The sequence below is a fragment of the Bos indicus genome, chromosome 20 (assembly GCF_029378745.1).
Source record: "Bos indicus isolate NIAB-ARS_2022 breed Sahiwal x Tharparkar chromosome 20, NIAB-ARS_B.indTharparkar_mat_pri_1.0, whole genome shotgun sequence".
NCBI classification, from domain to species: Eukaryota; Metazoa; Chordata; class Mammalia; order Artiodactyla; family Bovidae; genus Bos; species Bos indicus.
In genome coordinates, this window is record NC_091779.1 from 64,140,357 (window position 1) to 64,157,465 (window position 17,109).

A 17,109-nucleotide genomic window follows, 5' to 3' on the forward strand; every position below is an offset into this window, starting at 1 on the left:
CTGCAGTCCATGTGGGTCACAAAGAGTTGGGCACAACTGAGCAACTGAACGACAATGACAACACCAAAGCTAAAAATGAAATTTATTTAATACAGAGCAGGCTTCCCTGGGGACTCAGCAGTAAACAATCTGCCTCAATGCAAGAGCCTCAAAAGACACTGGTTCAATCCCTGAGTTGCGAAGATCCCCTGGAGGAGGGCATGGCAACCCACTCCAGTATTCTTATCTGGAGCATCCCATGGACAGAGGACCCTGGTGGGCCACAGTCCACTGGGTCGCAAAAAGTCAGACATGACAGAAGCGACTTAGCAGGAAGGCAGGCAATACAAACCATAGTCACATTCTCTTTTTATTTGATTTTGAAAAAGTCTACTCTGCCCAGTAATTTTAGGGATTTCAATTTAGCTTTAAAAATTTGGATGTATTTACTCAATGAATTTTAGAATACTGTATTAGTTTTGGAAAACTGTAAGAAATGCTTTGTTCATGAGTACATTCCTATGTAAAACTAATGGCTTCTCCTGTGTATGCTTTTAATAATGAAAGAAATATGCTTTTTTTTTTAAAAAAGAGGGCATTTACCAGATCTAATTAAATTTCTGGACCTTATGATGCCGTGGGTCTTCTGGATTATCCAGACAGGCACGGTCAGATCATGTGAGCCCACAGAAGCAGAGAACTTTTTTCAGCTGAGGCAGAATAGAATGTCCAAGAGATTGGAAGTCTGAGAAGGATTTGACATTGACTTTGAAGATGCAGGCTATCACAAGTCAAGGAATTCAGATGTCCTCTAGAAGCTAAGAATGACCTCCAGGCAGAAGCTAGCAAAATGGGGACCTCGATGCAGCCACCACCTGGTACTGAATTCTGCCAACAGCCATCAAGAGCCTAGGAGAGGATGCTCCACAGCCTTCAGCAAGGAGCACAGCTCTGCTGACACCTTGACTTCAGTCGTGAGAGGCAGGAGCAAGAACATCTGCCAAGCTGCCTGGATTTTCATCCTACAGAATTGTCAGAGAATAAATTTGCTGTTTTAAGCCTCTATGTTTGTAGTAATTTGTCATGGCAGCAACTGTAAAATGAATTCAGTACCTGTATTTATTTTATTCTTTATATCTTTCAAAGCAAATGGAACATCCAGGCAGTGTGGTTTACTTTCTACTAAGCAATCTTACATTCTTGATTAAACCATGCGCCGCAAGAAGGTATGTCTGGGAGCAGCAAAGTTGCCTCACCGGCCACAGTTTCTCTGGTATACTCCCACAAGCTGCAAATTCAGCTACTTATTTCAGGACATGGAAAGCCCATATCAAGTTGTCCAAAATAATATGGAGACCCATGAATACAAAACTAAAATGATTTTGGTACACTTATGACAATATGAGAAATATTCTTATTTTTCAGTTCAGTTCAGTTGCTCAGTCATGTCTGACTCTTTGCGACCCCATGGACTATAGCATGCCAGGCCTCCCTGTCCATCACCAACTCCCAGAGTTTATTCAAACTCATGTCCATTGAGTTGGTGATGCCATCCAACCATCTCATCCTCTGTCGTCCCCTTCTCCTCTCACCTTCAATCTTTCCCAACATCAGGGAGTTTTCAAATGAGTCAACTCTGCATCAGGTGGCCAAAGTATTGAAGTTTCAGCTTCAACATCAGTCCTTCCAACGAACATTCAAGACTTATCTCCTTTAGAATGGACTGGTTGGATCTCCTTGCAGTCCAAGAGACTCTCAAGAGTCTTCTCCAACACCACAGTTCAAAAGCATCAATTCTTCTGCTCAGCTTTCTTTATAGTCCAACTCTCACATCCATATGTGACCACTGGAAAATCCTTATTTTTGGATGCAGCCTTTTTTAGTGTCCAGTTCTAGGAGTTTAATATCTAACTCAAAATAGATTGCTTTGCTTTTCTTCAGTGTGTCTCTGCTCTTAACGTCTAAACTGATACATGCATATGAATGCAATCTTTCTTCTTTGCTTCATGTACCTAAGCCCTGTATTGATAAAGTAACATAGTACAGTGCTTGCATTTTCCATACACTTCCCCCCACTAAAAAAAAATCTTTTCAACTATGCCAAGAGGTACATTTTAAAATTTGTCCCTGGCATTCACTAAAAGCACTTCACTTCTTTTAAACTCCATGGCTCCCAAATATACCACTTTGGAAGTCTGACTTTCTTTTCCTTTAACCTAAACATCACATTGACCTTTAAGCTTCAGTGTCTCCTCAGAACCAACAACCTGGCTTCTCGTCAATGAGTAATAGATGAAAGGAGCTTAAAGCTGAGGCACTCATATTCAGCTTCACTGAAGGAGATGCCTTTCTCAGTAGATGCAAGGCCTGGTCACCATACAGCAATACGTACAGGAGTTTTCATCATCTGAATAGAGTGACCTGGTAATGAAAACTACTCTAGTGCTAAGTGTCGAATAATGATTTTGTCACCCTTGTTTCTCTCTCAATTCTGTGTAGCACATGCCTAACCGTGGGGACCACTGGGGTGCCCTCTGAGACTGAAGGAAACCAGAGCATGTCCACAGATACTGGTGTAGACAGATTAAGACAGGCCCAGTACAGGTGACCCAAATAATTTTCCAGAATGTCATTATTGTGTGAAACTTCAGTCTTCCCCCACTTCTTCAATCAAGAGGTTTTAAAAATCCTTCTGGGTCTCTATTTTATGTCAGTAAGGAGAGCTCAGGCAAGAGTCCCTGCCTCAGGTGCTGCTCTTCTCGGAAATGAAAATATCTTGGCTTCTTAAAATGTTAGAAATGATACAGAAATGTCTTTCTCAGCATTAGCAGGGATTTTCTTTGGCTCTGGGTTGAACCTTAAAACCATGGAGGTCATAAAAATGAAAACCCATAAAGAAACAAATCAGAAGGAATATTCTTCCAGTGGTTTAGTCGCTAAGTCGTGTCCAACTCTTTTGTAACTCCATGGACTGTAGCCCTCGGGGGTTCCTTTGTCTATGGAATTCTCCAGGCAAGAATACTGGAGTGGGTTGCCATTTCCTCCTCCAGAGGATCTTCTCCACCTAGGGACTGAACCTGAATTTCCTCCATTTACAGACGGATTCTTTTACCATTGAGCCACCAGGGAAGCCCCTATTTTTCTAGTAGGATCAGCTATATCAATATGTATGACACTTATACCCATATGAATAGATAAAGGGAAGACATTATTTGCATTTTCAGAAAAGAAAAAGCAGTGATAACAGAGTGGGGTCACATTCTCTGGGAACACTGAGACTCTAATCACCTCTGCTTTTTCTTTATGTAGGTCATCTCCTGACACCATGGCTGCAGTGGCCACCATATGCAGCTGTAGAATGGATCCAAGACCAAGGTCAGGGGAAGGTTGAAATGTCTCTACCCCTGTTCGCCTGGAGCCGATGTTCAGCCTCACCAACACAGAAACTCCCTTGTATGGAGGAGGTACCACTGACAGCTCTTAGTTTGTGCTTCAAAATCTGTAGTAAATATAGACTTTTCTAATGGGATCTTTGATACCCTTAGAATAGGGCAAGTTTTCTCAAATTATTATTAAATACATCTATATCAATTTTAATATTTCAGAATCGGAATCACACATCAAGTTGTAGAAGCTGAAGACAAAGCCTTGGGTCTTGATTCCCGGCCCTAGGATCTCATCCATGGGACGTTCCACCCGTCTGTTATTTTTCTTTGCTCTCGCATCTTTGCCTTCTTTCTCAGGGAATGCGTTTCCTTCTTCTGGAGATCTCCTGGATTGAAAAAAGTTGTTTTGGGAGTTGAGAGCTGACAACACTTGTTTTCTCAGAGAGATTTGACAGAAGAGGAGGCTGTGATGGGGGTTTCCCTTTGCTCCCCACAGCCCTTCAACACCTGTGAGAGGAAGACTTTCCCCTGAAGGGGAGGGATGTTCTGTCTGCAAGGGAAGCTAGTGCAGCCGCATCCTACAGTTAGGACTTTCCAATAAGCTCTCAGTGCCCAATAGGCATTCCTTCAGGGCAACACAGAAACACAAATCCATAAATTCTTCCAGCTTCTGCTCATTTTGTCACCTAAGTTGCTTCAGCAGGTGTATGGAAGCAGAATCTAAAATGAATGGGCCTCTTCAAGATCGTTTCTTTTTGAAAATTACTGCCCAGAAGTGATCAGTATCATATGTTCTGAAAGCATGAAGGGAAGACAGGCTGAAAACAGACGGGAGCAGGAGACCAGGCCTGCCCAAGGGAATGGTGGGCTTGCTCTCCATCGATGCTGCCAGCCTACACCTAGATTGAGAGCTGCCCAAGGTGAAGGGGCCAATGGGCCAGGACAAGAATGTGCACTGGGGCACTGTATCTAGAGGGGTCCCAGTTTTCATCTTACAGGGTTTCCACATCACTTTTCCAGGCTCCCTGGGCCTGTGGTTCAGCAAGATGTGTGTGCACGAGTTAGGGGAAATGCCAGGGTCCATGTTTTCCCTGGAAAGTGCTTAAGACTCTCTCCATGTCCCTTCTCACCACATTTCCCCAATCCTACAGAACACACCAGCACACAGCCCTTTCACACACACCTTCTCTCATTCACTCACTCACAGACACACAAATACATTCGCATACTCTCATACACACTCACACTTATTTGTATAGTCACAACTACAACCTCAGTTCACTCACAGTTCACTCACATCCACAAACACAAAACACCCACACTCACAAACTCCTTTACACTCATGCACACTCTTACGTTCATCATGCACTCAACAAAACCCAGGTGCTCACAATCACATTTTTAAGCATAGAGTACAAACACACATATTATCACAGGCGTTTTCCACCCCACTTCTCTCTCTCTCACACCTGACCCCATGCACACCCCCCATTCCACACACACACACACACACACACACACACACACACACACACACACATGTTCTGCAAATTCACCAGCCTTGGGTCTCAGCCCAGCTGGTATGGGACCCGCCCTGTCAGACATGGTTGGACGTGGAAGGAGGCTGAGACCCCCCCTTCTCTTCCTTGGCCCCACGGTCCCTGAGTGTCCCTTCTACTGGTTCAGGAGCAGCAAGAGCTGCAGACCACGTGCCCCCTCTGCACGGCTCCACACCAGAGCTGAGACGGGCATTTGCTGGGACAGCCGGGCATGAGAGGCTGGTATGATTCAGTCTCCTGTCAGCCTTCAGCTTTAAGCTTCATGGATCCTGCCCAGGAAAGAAAAATGCTGTGCGGTTGGGAGCACAGCCCTCCCTCCAGGTCCTCTGAAAAGAGTCCCGTTCTTGGAGAAACGCTGTCATTTCAGCCGACAGAGGGAAAAGCCAGGCACAGGGCCCAGGAAGCCCAGGTCTTCAGGAATGAGGCGCCCTGCTGTCAGGACCCCACGCTGCCCCCTTGGGGCAGTCAGGGCACGTCTCCAGCCTCCCCTCATCCTGGCCTTTCCCCTCACAGGTCCCTGTGGGGTGGGGGGCTGCAGAGCCAGCCCCTTGCTCCTCCCGGTTTACTGGCCTATGGTTGTCAGCTCTGGCCTGACAGGAGCACTCTGGTTGTCCTTGACATCCGAGTCCTCTCCCCCATGGTCTGATAACTGCTTAGTGTTGCCCTTCTCTGTGAAGTGGGGTCTCTCTCTAGACCTTTGCCTAGGGATTTGAGTGACAGTCACCCTGAGCTCACACAGAGGAACTAGTGGAAAAGAAAGAAAAAAACAGCAAAGGGCAGCTTAAACTCTAGAGGTCAAGCAAAAGCAACACAGGGCAAAAGCCATGAGGGTTAAGAGGTGGATACACATGCTCAAGTGGCTGCCTCGAGGGAGTTGGCCACAGTTCATCATGAGAAGCTCTTCTGTTGGAATTGTTGGTGGGTGTTATGATAACACACCCTGATACGGTGTATCCCATGTAAAATCAGCAACTGACCGAAGGCCCTGCGAGGTTGGCATCCTTTGTTTCAACAAATGGGACAGCATTTCCAACTAAAAGAAATTGAAGAACACCATCACCAGCTGGGAAATTTTAAGAAGATTCAACCCGCAGAACCTCACTTGTTCTCATCTGTGTAGCTCACAGAGTTCTGAGATAATGAAACGTAATATCGGACATGACTGTGGCTGCGGGAAAATCACATCTTGTGTGGAGCGTTTGTCACGTTTTTATTACAGTCTCAGATTTGGGGGTATCATTTAGACATCTTCCTTTCTGAGTTGAGTCCTATCATTGTCTCAGGGTTTAATGACCTCTCAGAAGTGTGCCAAAGCAGGTGGTAGGACTTTAATCTGTCCTGCTCTTATGAGGAGCTCCTATTTCACTGACCTCCCACAAGCTGCCCTGAGGGACGCCTGGGGACTCTCCTCCTGAATCACAGGTGCCTTGTGGGTGTGGGCTCTCTGACAGCCATGGACCCAAATGATGTCTGATTGTGAGTGTCAGTCAGAGGTCTTCCTTTTTTCTAATAAACCTTAAGCATTAATTACCTTTAATATATCAATGAATGTAATCAAAGATATTGTGCTTCTATCCCTTCATGACTGTGGGGCTGCTTGAGGACCCAGGCTATACGGTATCACCTCTGTTATCATGACTTTCGGGCACAGATCAGGCTTTAATGACACATATGGAATAAGTGAATGATGAAGGAATGGAGTCAACACTAATCTGCTTATGCTTTATGGTCATTCATGGTCTCATCTAAATGCCACAGAAGGTCAGAGATCTGCTGGTTCAAAGCCTGTGTTTTGTCTTAAGGAGGATGAACTCCAAATGGACAGAGTTGGCAACACGGCTGTAAAACTACAAGGTTATAGAAATAAGTCCTAAAGCCCCCAGGGCAGGGCTCTCCTGCCACTGCATTCTTCTGTTAACCCTGGGAATCTGGGGAGACTTACTAAACATGAAATAAGGAGAAAAAGTGCCTGGATTGTGAACCAACCAGGAACAGTGCCGAGTGTGTTCCCTAAGAGTCTCGCACGGCTGCTGTGAATGGTCCTTGTGTTGACTCAGTCGACTCAGAGCCAGACTTACATTTGTTCCTGAGGCTTCTGTGTCCTGAGAGGTGGGGTTGTGCCCGAATGTGCATTCTCACTACCATTTCACTAATGCATTTGGGGCCCCTGGGTGAGGCATGAGGGTGACTGGACCCCGAAGGCATTAGGACCCCACACACCCTTCCCTGGAGGTGACGCAGAGCTCCCTCGCCCAACACAAGAGGACTCTGTGAGTAATGAGCAGTGAGCCCCGTTGCTGCCCTGCCCTGCCTCTGGCTGCTCTCCTGTCCCCCAGGTGGAGATGAGCTGCTCACCTCGAATATCCACACCTGTCTGTTAAACTGCTCCAAGACGCAGTCAGTTTATAAACATCACTCTCTCCAGACTTCTAGAAGTGGGAAAAGACGAAAAGCTTAAATACAGGGCACATGCATAGCCTGACAACTTTGCGCCTGCAAATCCACGTTGAGTCCCATCCCCTGAAAACCGGTCCACAGGCCAGCCGTCCTCACGTGCCTGTACCTTCTGTGTATGCACAGCATCCTTCTTGTCCTGGTGCTTGTTGCTGTGTCTCCCTGGGTCTCCAGTGGTCCAGCAGGTGGCAAAGTTGCTCTCCTCTACAGACACAGACTTCACTGGCGACGTTTGGGCTGGGTGGGTCTCTCCATGGCTGAGACTACCCCCAATCCCCGAGCATTTAAGCCCTCCTTGTTTGGGGGCCTCGGGCTTTGCTGGCTTTTCTCCAGAATTTGGAATCACTTCCTGGTGCTCACGGAGATTCTCCTTCCACAGATTCCAATCACATGGGCATTTTTCTTTCCTGGCTTAAACTCTCATGAGGGGTTGCAGCCTCCACGCTTCTGTACTGCTGAAGACAAACCAATTTGTCACGAGGTTGTTCTTGGGCTCCAAAATCACTGTGGATGGTGACTGCAGCCATAAAATTAAAAGATGCTTGCTCCTTGGAAAAAAAAAAAAAAAACCTAGACAGCATATTAAAAAGCAGAGACTTCACTTTGCTGACAGAAGTCCTTCTAGTCAAAGCTGTGGTTTTTCCAGTGGCTATGGATGGATGGTCAGTTGAATCATAAGAACAGCTGAACACTGAAGAATTGATGCTTTTGAACTGTGGTGCTGCAGAAGACTCTTGAGAGTCCCTTGGACAGAAAGGAGATCAAACCAGTGATTCCCAAAGGAAATCAACCCCAAAGGAAATCAGTCATCAGAAGGGACGATGCTGAAGCTGAAGCTCCAATCCTTTGGCACCTGATGTGAAGAGGTGACTCACTGGAGAAGACCCTGATGCTGGGAAAGATTGAAGGCAAGAGAAGAAGGGGACGACAGAGGATGAGATGGTGGGATGGCATCACCGACTCAATGGACATGAGTTTGAGCAACTCGGGGAGAGGGTGAAGGACAGGGAAGCCTGGTGTGCTGCAGTCCATGGTGTCGCAAAGAGTCAGGTACGACTGAGCAACTGAACAACAAGTTAAAAAAGATGGTACTTTTAAAGTATTTTTGGAATTTTTTTTTCTTTAAATTCAGATTCAACTTCTGTAATCATGAGGATTTAGATAGCTACCGAGTACAACACAAAAGCCCTGGGGTTTTGGGGGTTTCTGGAGTGATTCTCGTGCCCATTAACCTCTAAAGGATGAAGAAAATGAGGAGAAACAGATCCATCCATTGCAGATAATTTGTACCAGGCAGCATACGTTACAGCATCTTGACACGACATCCTCCTGATCGATGATAGAGGCAAGTGACATTTCTGGTTTACAGATAAATCAGTTACCAGCTTCCTTGACTGCTGGGACTATTCAAGAATCTGAAGGATTCTAATCACTGGGCTGGTCCCTCATTTCCTGGCAGTAAATAGCTATTCCTGACACTTTCATCAAGTAAACTTAACCTATGGACTCCAAGAGATATTCCCGTTATTTAATCCTTTTGTGAGAGCAAGAAATAGCAATGTTCAGTACCTGTCTTACTCTCTGTTTCCTCCCAAAATATTAAGAAATATTAAATGGTAATAAATGAGTTTCCTCTTTAGTTAAACTGGCTTCCTCTGTGGAATCTGCTCAGTAAGATATCACAGCACGGATCTACTGTGTAGCATGCATCCCTTTCCTTCAAAAGAACTGGGCTGAAAAGCTGTACTTCCTTAATCATCACATCTTCTTTGCTCCACTAGCCTCCAGTAGATGAAAGGCAATCAAACCAGTCCATCCTACATGAAATCAACCCTGAATATTCATTGGAAGGACTGATGCTGAAGCTGAAGCTCCAATAATTCTGCCACCTGATGCAAAGAACCAACTCACTGGAAAAGAGCCTGATGCTGGGGAAGATTGAAGACAGGAGGAGAAGGGGGCAACAGAGGATGAGATGGTTGGATGGCATCACTGACTCAGTGGGCATGAGTTTGAGTAAATTCTGAGAGAGAGTGAAGGACAGGGAAGCCTGGCATGCTGCAGTTCATGGGTTGCAATGAGTCAAACACAAGCTAGTGATTGAACAACAAGCTAGTTTACCAGATGGCCTTGATGAACCATGCCTGCTGGTGTTCATCCCCCTTGGGTAGCCTTCTCTCGCATTAGTTCAAGCTGACCCTGTGTAACCAAGAGAATGCAGTGTTAGTGATGCTGATTCCTGAGACTAAGTTACAAGAAACCTAAATGACACTATGAAACTTCTGCATATTTCCTCACATCACCTGCTCTGGTGTAATTCAGGTGCCATGCATGATGCTTGAACTCTTGAAACCACTGTACATGCAAGGATTCCAAGATTGTTTAACAAATGGAAAGAGATGCTTGGTCTACCCCCAACTTTTCCACCCATTTTGCATCCAGCACCAATGGCAGGCATGTAGTGAAGAAGACTTCAGACATCTCCAGACTCAGCCCTGACCTCCCTCAATGGATGGGGACCCTAAGATGCAGAGGCTCAGATGACTCATCAATTGCCACAACTGTGAGAGATAGCAAACAATTGTTTTAATCCAGTTAGTTGTTACTCTGCAATAGATACCCAGAACTTCATAATTGATTGACCAGGGGAAATATACATCTGAGGATTCACAGAATTGCCTTGAGTTTGGTTCGGTGAAAGAACCAACTGAGTTCATCCACACAACTCCCATCCTTTTAGTAAATGACCTATACTAAAATGTAGTAAATGGCTTTTTAGTAAATGGTCTATATTAAAATAAGTAGTTTTGGCAACTGATTTATCCATCTATCTATCTATATATAGTACAATTTCTAAAGTGACCTGTAACACAATATGATCTTTGCAGCTGTCATATAGACTTCTTTGAAATCTTGATATTCTGAAAGGCATTGAAAACAGAACACAGATACTCTATTTGGTGCAGAATTTGTTGAATACTCTGTTTGAATTTTCTGTTGGCCTCTTGCAAGTTGTGTTGTCTTATAAATTCAGAGCTGTTCTTTGCCTCTTTGGAGAGTGTAAAACCATTTCTTGAAGAGTTTCTACAGAATGCTACTTTTAGTCAAGTTCATATGACTCATATACAAGGGAAAAAGGCTGTTTTGAGACTCTCATCTTAGAATCATAGCATTTAATGCCCAAAAGAAACATGGAAATAGTCCAATCCAACAACACAAGCACACTTGATCCTCTAATCCATTTTGTGTACTCTAAGGGGAATGTTCTTTTAGATTCTGAAGTAAATTTAATCATGCCTTGCCCTTAATAAAAACTTCCAATGGTTTTTCTCAGTGCTTGTAGGATAAAAAGTACAAAGTCCTTAATACATGCATGATATCTCTGCATGGTTCCATAACATATCTATTATTAAATAAAAACATTGGACCAATTCCATATTCTAATGGAAAAAACATCTGACAGCCTACAAAAATAATTGTAGATGAATTAAAAATGCAAATATAATGAAATTCTCTCATCTCTCCCATTTTCTCTTTCATGTTTGCTTTCTGATTTTAGCCAGTAATTTCAGAGTAGAAATAAAACCCATTTTACTGATGGGCTCTATTTTCCCAAGAGGGCTGGCTCACTTTCTATTACATGTAGAACTTTTCCTTATGCTACATCCCACATGTGTTTAATTGGGTGCCTTTTGCAGGATGTTGATGGTTTTTTCACCAAAGACTGAGACATTGGATGTGCAGGCCCACTGAATTCTCATCATTCTTGTCCATGCACCAGTAACTCACATTCACGGAAAGCTGGTATCAGACTTGGATGGGGTCCATGGGGGACGTCAGTGTAGAAAAGAAATGTTCTTATGATTCATCTCATCCAGAAAGTAGTGAAAGAGAGGCTTTGATATCTCAGAAAAATTACTGTATTTTGTTGCCTAAGGTAGTTACCTTCATGCCAAAGTGACTCCTTAAAGCTTAAAAGGTTGACATTTGTTGCTCATGGAGTTTAATGAGAGAGTAGCATTGCCACACTTCAGGCAACGCTGCACCCTGACTGTCATATCTGATGCTTTTAATCATCCTTCACCCCTTGTCAAGGTCCATTTCTCTCATGCTAGCTTCTGTTTCAAACACCCCTGGGAATCCTGGCAGATATTTCACTTTGGTGGACTTGCTGGGTTGAGGTCCTCACTTTTTCTCATCATTGCTGGAGCAAACTCAATGCAGAGATCTGCTCGTGCCCAAGTGTGATATGGCGGCATGGTGGGAGCCTGACCATTATGTTCCCCACCCAGCTCCCGATGCAGAATCCACAGCCTCACACAGTTTAATGCAAATGTTCCACAACAAAACTGAGCATCAAACAGGAGTTTCACAAGACTGAATTACTAAGGACATGCCATCAGCATTGACCTGCATGGAGAAAGTGGATGTTTAAAAATTCTGAACAGTGCACAGCACTTTGATTTAAAACCCTCATCTCTCTTTGCTTCTGATTTTTGATCTCTTCATCTTCTGTTTGATTCTGAGAACCTGCACTGGCATCTCTGCTCCTTCTTAGAGAAGGTGATGACTCCTGGCTGGTGCTCTGTACACACCCGACTGCCAGGAGATAAGGCACACAGGGTGGCTCCCTCCACGTGGGTGTTCATAGATGTCCTCAGTGGAACCTGAGGAAAAAGGCTGTTTTGAGACTCTCGTCTTAGAATCATAGCATTTAATGCCCAAATGAAACATGGAAAGAGTCCAGTCCAACAATACAAGCATACCTGATCCTCTAATCCATTTTGTATGCTTTTCACCTTAATAACCGTGGAACAAAGGCATAACCCTTCATTCATTTCGGCTGAGAACTAATCATGTCAAATTTCTCTTGATGTTATTTCCTCAACCAATTTTACTCAACTCCTACTGTAGCTCTGTGAATCGGGACTGTAATCTGGGTTTATAGTATTAAAATCACTGCAGATGGTGACTGCAGCCATGAAATTAAAAGATGTTTCCTCCTTGAAAGAAAAGTTATGACCAACCTAGACAGCATATTCAAAAGCAGAGATATTACTTTATCAACAAAGGTCCGTCTAGTCAAAGCTGTGGTTTTTCCAGTAGTCATGTATAGATGTGAGAGTTGGACTACAAAGAAAGCTGAGTGCCAAAGAATTGATGCTTTTGAACTATGGTGTTGGAGAAGACTCTTGAGAGTCTCTTGGACAACAAGGAGATCACACCAGTTCATCCTATAGGAAATCAGTCCTGAATATTCATTGGAAGAACTGATGCTGAAGCCACCTGATGCAAAGAACTGATTCACTGGAAAAAACCGTGATGCTGGGAAAGATTGAAGGAGGAGAAGGGGACAACAGAGGATGAGATGGCTGGGTGGCATCACTGACTTGATGGACATGAGTTTGAGTAAACTCCGGGAGTTGGTGATGGACAGGGAGGCCTGGTGTGCTGTGATTCACGGGGTCGCAGAGTTGGATACGACTGAGTGACTGAACTGAACTGAACTGACTGAAACAGCTAGTTTTTTAAAAAATCCCAAGCAGGAAAACAGGGTGGGCTTTGCTAACAAATAAGTCTATTTGGATTTAACAGAAGCAGTAGGTAGTTCCTAAATTTACTATACCTTACCTGTCTGTGTTAGCACATCTTGGAGGGGAGTCTCTATAAATCTGCTATAGGGAGATACTCTTGTATTATTTTAAAGTACCATTTAACTTGGGTTTCTTGAGAGTTGCTTCTCTCACCTCATATCTTTGGGTTTAACATGGGTAATCTGGGGAAGCATCTGCTGTCAGTGATAGGGGTGGAGCTCTCATAATTTCATAATTCACATGAGCCAGGACTTCCTTTGGGACACAGTGGTAAAGAATCTACCTGCTAATGCAGGAGACACAAGAGACGTAGGTTCGATATTTAGGTCAGGAAGATCCCCTGGAGGAAGAAATGGTAACCTGCTCCAGTATTCTTGCCTGGGAATTTCCATGGATGGAGGAAACTGGTGGGCTGCTGTCCACGGGATCCCAAAGAGTCAGGCATGACTGAGTGAGTACGCATACACATGACCAAGGTTATATTTGTCTTCGTGTGTTTTGGGGACATATCTATTCCACAGAACTTTCTTTTTCCTCATCCATGGGTGCTAGCTAATCAGACTGGTAAGACAGATTGGTAAGACATCTACACTGGTAACTTCAGATTGGTAAGATATCTATGAATTGTAATCTGACGTGAGGTGTTCACAAGCCATTTATTACTAGTTAGGGTGGCTTAATGATGCCTCACTGTTTATTTTGCATCAAAGTAGGTGGACTGTTATCTTTGGAACCTAGCCTCTGTCGCTTGCATTCTGAGTCCTTCATGAGAGGATAATAAAGGGTTTGTGTGGAACCCAGCACAGACTCTGATGATGTCAGAAAAGAGATAGGGCTGGAGTTTCATCGATTAAAGTCTTCTCTGAACATCTGCTATGCCCCGGGAGACAGAGATGGAAAACTCAGACCCTGTGCTCTAGGAGTTCACTGCCCAGTGGTACGGAACAATGGAGATGCAGTGTGATAATTACTAATAGCCACTATGACAGTGACTGAGAAGGCTTTCGTATAGAACCCCCAGCCCACTCCAGGGAGGGTCAGCAAGGTGTCTTGGAGAAAGTGAGACCTGAACTTGATGTTGGGAAACAATAGGGATAAACTAAGCGAACCAAACAGAAAGGAATGAGCCAAATCGAGCTGCGGAGAAAGGCGCATAGGGGCCACATGGACTTCTGGTGACTCAGATGGTAAAGAATCCACGTGCAACATAGGAGACCTGGGTTTGATCCTTGGGTCGGGAAAATCCCTTGGAGAAGGAAATGTCTACCCACTCCAATATTCTTGCCTGGAGAGTTGCATAGACAGAGGAGCCTGGCGGGCTACAGCCCATGGGGTCACAACTGAGCGACTACCACTTTCACTTTCATAGGGATCAAATAACACCTTAGCAACAGTCAGGGAAGCAAAAAACGACCATACCTTGGAAATGGTGAAACATAAAAGATTTGTCGTTTGTACTTCTGGGGTAAGAGATACATTTTCATTCCACCCCAAGCTTATCTCAGTAATCCAATCTCAGGAAGGCCTTACACTTATTCACTCCTTTCCTCCAGACTGCTGCTTCCAGGCACCCAAGAAATAGAATTTTATTTCCTTAGGGCCAAAAGGAAATCTTTGGCTTCTAAAGGGCAGTTCCGATACATCTCTCAATCCTCATTATGTAAATATTTGAAAGTTTTAGTCACTCGGTCATGTCCGACTCCTTGCAACCCCATGGACTGTATAGTCCACCAGGACGCTCTGTCCATGGAGTTCTCCAGGCAAGAGTACTGGAGTGGGTTGCCATTTCCTTCTCCAGGGGATCTGAAAGAAGAGTCTATAGAGAGAGGTCACTGTGGTTTAGAAAAGGCATTGATTCAGCACTTGCTTCCATTTCTGATTCCAGCCGGGTCCTGCTGCTAGCTCATGGAGGGCATTCTGTACCAAACAAATAATTTCTTCCTTGTTTCCGAGAAGGAGAGATTTGGATCATATTGTGTATCTAGGCATCTTTCTGTCCTCCTTGTGCATCTAAGCCAATGTTTGTCTGTTTTTTTTTAAATGTGGAGCACTTCTAGAATTTGCATGTCATCTTCACTTAGAGGAAATGCTAATTCTTTGTATCATTTCAGCTTTAGTGTACATGCTTCTGAAGCAAGCACTCTAAGCCAATGTTTTTGACTGCTTATGTTTTCCTCTAAATTTTCCCTTTTCAGGTAAATGTCAGGACCTGTAATTACCATGGGAAAAATCCATTTACTGGTTCTAACGCTATGCCCACTATTATTATTATTGCTATGCCCTCCTCCAGGGGATCTTCCCAACTCAGGGAATGAACCTGCGTCTCTTATGTCTCCTGCACTGGCAAATTTGCTAAACTAATGGAGACTTTGGTAAAACTCAGTGAATATAATTTTATCAGTTGAAATTTTAATGTTACCAAATAGGTCAAATTAAGAGGTCATATGTAGGCATAAATGACCTTTCGATTAGGCCTTAGTTGAGCCGGGTCCCTGAGAAGGTGAATGTGATGGTGGCCTGGCTAGAGGCCATGCTTTCTCCCTGGTTGCTCGAGGTGCTTAAAGCTATTTATCTTGGATGGCCAGCGTGTGCTAGTCCCACAGCACAGAGTGTTTCAGCATTTTCGTCAGCATTTTCTAAGCTCCTGCAACGCTAGTGTCATAAATTCCAGCTCTTATTTCTTTTGTGTGAACTTGTGATTAGGAAGTCAACATCTCCCCTTTTTAAAAAGCAAAGAAAGAGTCTGCAAAGAGGTATAATTAAGAATGGTCAGGTGGTCACATGAAATACATCTGCCAGAAGCAAAACTGCCCAAATTGCAGATCCATGAATGGTCAGAATTCCCACAGGTGACATTCTAGAACATTCAGTGCCATGTGTCTCAATAAAATTTGACTCTCTCTGATGGGTCCATTTTTTTCTTGCAAAGAATTAGGGTGTTTGATTAACACTGTGTGACCTTTGGAGGAAGGTAGGATAGGGACACAGGAGTGAAAGAGCAGGCAGCTCACCAGACCCAATTGAGTTTTAATCGTGTTTCATCTTAGTACATTGTGTGTCAGTGTGAACCTCCCTAAAGCCTTTCTGGAAGCACATTCTGCATGGATCAATCAAATGCATGTCAATCAGCAAGTGAAGTTGCTACTCTCTGTGTCTTGTTTGAACCTGATATTTTTGTGATATGAACTATTTAAATTAATGACTGAAGTGTAAATAACTTCAAACTATCCTCAGGAAAAAGCATATATAAATAGGAAACATTCAAATTGTGTGAACAATTAGTTCTGTAATTAATCAGTGGGGGAAAATAACTCAGGATGAGTTTTCTAGATTGGTAAAAAACTCAGCTGCAAAGCAGGAGACGGAGGAGATGCAGGTTCTGTTCCTGGCTTGGGAAGATCCCTTGGAAGAGAACAGGGCAACCCACTCCAGTATTCTTGCCTGGGAAATCCCATGGACAGAGGAGCCTGGCAGGCTATAGTCCACTGGGTCTCAAAGAGTGGGACATGACTTAGTGACTAAGCACTGAAACACGTATAAATGATAACTCCTGAAAAAGTACATATTGGAGATCCAAAGAAATATTTGGTACAGTAGTACATGATTTTCTACAGAACCTTTTTTAACTACAAAGCGATTTTAGTTTACCGAAGGCAATGACAACCCACTCCACTACTCTTGCCTGGAAAATCCCATGGACAGAGGAGCCTGGTAGGCTGCAGTCCATGGGGTTGCTAGGAGTCAGGCACGACTGAGCGAATTCATTTTCACTTTTCACTTTCATGCATTGGAGAAGGAAATGGCAACCCACTCCAGTGTTCTTGCCTGGAGAATCCCAGGGACGGGGGAGCCTGGTGGGCTGCCGTCTATGGGGTCGCACAGAGTCGGACACAACTGAAGTGATTAGCAGCAGCAGCAGCAGCAGCAGTATATTTTGAAGTCCTATTGTTAGTAAGACATTATATCTTCAATCAAAATGAAAATAATATTAAATGCAGGCAGGTATCTTAATAAAAGTCTTGATATACATAAAGAAACTTCAATTTTTCTATTGAATATTAAACAGTATTTATATATTTTGTAGTCATTTCATGAAAGAGCAGCAAAAGCAGAATGATAATTTTATGTTTTATATGC

General features: G+C 43.9%; 1 non-coding gene across 1 annotated transcript; it reads right to left on the reverse strand.

Annotated features, from left to right (window-relative positions):
• Positions 1-15,008: 15,008 nt before the first annotated feature.
• On the reverse strand, positions 15,009-15,113 carry LOC139178110 (U6 spliceosomal RNA). The gene has a single exon (XR_011562531.1). It is a non-coding gene; the product is annotated as a U6 spliceosomal RNA (small nuclear RNA).
• Positions 15,114-17,109: the final 1,996 nt, after the last annotated feature.